The sequence below is a fragment of the Triticum dicoccoides genome, chromosome 1A (assembly GCF_002162155.2).
Source record: "Triticum dicoccoides isolate Atlit2015 ecotype Zavitan chromosome 1A, WEW_v2.0, whole genome shotgun sequence".
NCBI lineage: Eukaryota > Viridiplantae > Streptophyta > Magnoliopsida > Poales > Poaceae > Triticum > Triticum dicoccoides.
In genome coordinates, this window is record NC_041380.1 from 324,616,511 (window position 1) to 324,621,154 (window position 4,644).

Here is a 4,644-nt window from a genome sequence, read left to right on the forward strand (position 1 = left end):
ACTACTGAGATAATCCTACTTGCCACCACATCCTTATATAAGCTAGTGTTACACAAAAATGCCAAATCAGAGCTAACAAAGGGCATATTCATAGTGCAGTGCCACTTTCTACATTCCCTCGCTCATAGTCAGTAAAAGGTTTTCAACAATTGATCTTGGCTCCACTTTTACTCTAGCTTGTCATTGTCGAACAATACAAGACTTGAGCTGTAGGTGGTTCTTGCCTACTTTCACAGTATTGTACAGCTAAATGCCTAAAGCAGATGGTTCTCAATACAAAATGCAGGCAACGGTGCAAATATGATCTAATTCAGGCAAGCAGTCAGAAGATTTCCGTAGCAAATTGTACAAGTAGGAGGAAGAAACAAATAAAATGTAAATAAAGAATAGCTTACCTTCAGTACATGATTTTTCCTAAGAAGGAAGGCGAGATGAACACAATATGTATACTCAGTAGCCCGGCCTGATGAGTTAAGAACCTAACAAAAACAGCAGAAAAACACATTGGAGTCGCAAATCATCTATTGTAGGCCATGAATCCAACATTTGAATGATCTGTCGAGGATAATGACAATAACAGAAACAACATACATTAGAATCGCACACCAGAAACTGATACACAGGGCTAATTAGTTTACCCAATCCAATACACTCAAGTAATTGTAAAAAATCCTACTTGTCACATAGTAGATTCATACAACAAACTTCAGAATTTAGCACATCTCTGAAATCAGGACAAAGTCTCATAACCTAAAATCGTTTCAGTCTCATTATTCATGGATGAACACTTCTATAGCATTGACAATTAGTATAATATTGAGTACCTGTCAGATAGTAGTGTCGTAGAACAAATGGTTGTCGTCTTTCCAATCACACGTATGAGTAAATTGCTTGAGAGATACAGTATATTGCTTGCTCTGAAACAAAAGGGAAACCATATAGCATACAGTCAGTTGCTTTATCTGAAACACAAGGGAAACCAAAAAGAAATCAATCTGAAAGCTTTACTGCTTGAATAATCTTGAGAACATGAGGAGCCTTTAGTGTGAAGATCCTTCACAAGGGCCACTGAAACATACAAAGATCATCAGCGCATCTAGTACCGGCGCAAAACATTCTCATATGAAATACTCTAAATCTTACATGCTGTATTTCTTCAATACAGTAATTGGTCCACTTATCAACATCAATTGTATCGAATTGGTACTTCAGATCCGGTAGATTTTCCTCATTGACTGTACTTGCTAATGCTTGAACAGGCAATGATGCAATACTGTAAGAAACCAAATGTGAGTACACCACAAATAATTATCGGTACTTGACAAATTAGCACATGTTACAGTCTTATCTTGCAGCTGCCTTAAGTATTGCAAATTTTGAACAAACAGACCTAGCTCTAAGAATTCAAAATAAAATTAAAACATCATGGAGTTAGAAAATCTTAATAGGTAGTGATGAATATAGTTCATACCTGATCAAAGTTCGCCGGCTTGGTGACTCTTCTTCAACGTGGCAGCGGCGGGTGGCGGCGGCGGCGGCCCGTGCTCACATATGTGGGTCAGCAGAGGAGAGTGGCAGGCGGCCACGGCGGCCCGCGCTTGTGTTAGTGGGGCGGTAGAAGTGAAGTGGATGGCGGCCACGGAGACCCTCGCTGGCATCCGTGGGCAAGCAGAGGAGAACAGTAGGCGGCGACGGCGGCCCATGCCCGCGTCCATGGGGCAGCAGAGGAGAGCGGTAGGCGGCGACGGCGGCCCATGCTCGCGTCCATGGGGCAGTAGAGTAGGAGCAGATGGCGGCGACTGAAATCCGCGCTCGTGGGGCAGTAGAAGAGGAGCGGATGGCGGCGACTGAAATCCGCGCTCGTGGAGCAGTAGAAGAGGAGCGGGCAGCGGCGACGGCGATCCGCGCTCGCGCCCATCTGGCAGCAGAGGAGGAGCGGCGGGCAGCGGGTGGAGGCGTAGTGCGGCGGAGGCGGCGGAGGCTGGGCGGTTGGGGAGGTGCGGGGGCGAGGCTGCGGGAGCGGCGTGGAGGCTAGGCGGTTGGGGAGGCGCGGGGGCGAGGCTGCGGGAGCGGCGTGGCGAGGGTCGTGGGATTCGCTTTCGTTAGCGTGGCCTAATCCCGTGGCTTGTTGTGTTAAACACGGGAAGATTATGGGCCATCAGATATTATAGATGAACGGATAAAATTGTTTGAATCTGCCCCTCTCTTTCTTTTATAGTGGTAGTAGATAAAAAATGCAATGAGATTTTGACACCATCGAACGATAACCACCGTCGTCAGAACGAGCCGTCAACGCCTCGCTGCCGTCACTCCCCTAACGGAACCGACTTGACCTTATCAACGACAACCAATAAGTCTGCGTGCACGTGACAGTAAGGACCACCACTCTGGAGCCACAGTCATCGATGTTGATTCCTTGAATAGATCTGAAGCATTAGACATTGAAATCTCGCCACACGACGAGAAATCTTAACCTAAACGTCCTAAAGGAAACGATGGGAATCTTAGAGGCTTTTAAATTCAAAGAATTTCCAAATGATTTAAGGTTAAATTGAGTTGTTTTACACTCCCTTGACCCAATTTGGATGGAAGGAGTATGTAACTTGTATGATTTTATTTCAAGGTTGTGTCTTGCTATATTCCGCAATACATTTACGTAATCTCTCTTTTAGTTGTTCTTTCTCACGTCTAGCTCTAAGCATGACAACCATCATATGTCATTATTATCAAGAACGACTTGAATGGATTTAAGAGATTCGGGTGTGTCATTTTTGTGCAAAGCTTTAGCCGTAAGTATTTTAACATCATGGATCAATTTATCAAGCTTAAGCATCCCATTTTCTAACTTATCTAGTTTATTGCTAACAACATTATTAAAATCTTTTTGACTACCAATAAAGTCCTTAAATTACACTTTCTAATTTAGAAGGCACATTTTTGTTACCATAAGAATTCCCAAAATTATTTTGAGGATAAGGTCTAACATAATTATTATTACCACCAAAGTTCCAATTAGCATTATTAGCAAGGTTGTTTATTAATAAAGTTATCATCCACTTGCTCATTATTTTGTTCAACAAGTGCAACAAGAGAACATCCTTAACATCTTCACAAGCCAACAAGAGAAACTTCCACTTGCTCATTATTGCCAGCAAGAGAAACATCCTTGACATCAATGTTTAGAAGCAATCATAAAAACAATCATATCAATCTTATCATTCAAAACAAATATCTTCTCAACATATTTTACCTTCTTACGAGTTGGAGCTCTTTCAGTTTGCCATCGGGCATAGTTTGAAATGATTCCATTCAAAATTTTGGTGACATTCCTCAAAGTAGTAGCCGTAAATGGACCACCTGCAACCAAGTATAGAAGATTTCTAGACATATATTCAAGGCCAACATAGAATTTTTTATAATCATCCACTCACTTAAACCGTGTGCAGGACAAATCTTAGTTGTTGATTTTAACATTTCGCAAGCTTGGGTTACATGCTCATGCTCGAGATGTTTAAAGTTCATGATAAGATTCCTTAATTTTATGGTTTTAGCAGGAGGATAGTATTTACCATTAAATCACCCTTACATTTAATCCAATGATCAATACTATTTGTAGGCAAAAATGGAAATGTTTTAACTTAACCTCATCTACTTCCTTATAATTTTTCATATCACATAGATCAACAAAATTATTGAGATGAGTGTAAACATCTTCACTATAAGAACCCGAGAATTGTTCTTTCATTGCCAAGGTCAGCAAAGCAAGTTTGATTTCATAAGATTTTGTGTTGGTGGTGAAGGAAATATGCCCTAGAGGCAATAATAAAGTTATTATTTTACTTCCTTATATCATGATAAATGTTTATTATTCATGCTAGAATTGTATTAACCGGAAACATAATACATGTGTGAATACATAGACAAACAGAGTGTCACTAGTATGCCTCTACTTGACTAGCTTGTTAATCGAAGATGGTTATGTTTCCTAACCATGAACAAAAGAGTTGTTACTTGATTAACGGGATCACATCATTAGAAGAATGATGTGATTGACATGACCCATTTCATTAGCTTAGCACCCGATCGTTTAGTATGTTGCTATTGCTTTCTTCATGACTTATACATGTTCCTATTGTTGGGGAACGTTGCAGAAAACAAAAAATTTCCTACGGTTTCACCAAGATCCATCTATGAGTTCATCTAGCAACGAGTGATCGGATTGCATCTACATACCTTTGTAGATCACGCGCGGAAGCGTTCAAAGAACGGGGATGAGGAAGTCGTACTCGACGTGATCCAAATCACCGGAGATCCTAGCGCCGAACGGACGGCACCTCCGCGTTCAACACACGTACGGTCAGCGTGACGTCTCCTCCTTCTTGATCCAGCAAGGGGGAAGGAGAGGTTGATGAAGATCCAGCAGCACGACGGCGTGGTGGTGGATGTAGGAGTCATCGCAGCAGGGCTTCGCCGTTCTACTGCGAGAGGGAGAGGTGTAGCAGGGGAGAGGGAGGCGCCAAGACTCAAGGGTGTGGCTGCCCCTCCCTCCCCCCCTTTATATAGGCCCCCTAGGGGTGCGCCGGCCCTAGGAGATGGGATCTCCTAGGGGGGCGGCGGCCAAGGGGTGGAGTGGCCCCCAAGCTA

The 4,644-nt window shown here is 42.7% G+C and overlaps 1 long non-coding RNA gene across 1 annotated transcript; it reads right to left on the bottom strand.

Annotated features, from left to right (window-relative positions):
* Positions 1-396: 396 nt before the first annotated feature.
* On the bottom strand, positions 397-1,051 carry LOC119271059. Its single transcript, XR_005134408.1, has 3 exons — positions 1,009-1,051; positions 825-917; positions 397-555 (listed from the first exon to the last, which is right to left on the bottom strand). It is a non-coding gene; the product is annotated as an uncharacterized LOC119271059 (long non-coding RNA).
* Between the last annotated feature and the right edge of the window lie 3,593 nt (positions 1,052-4,644).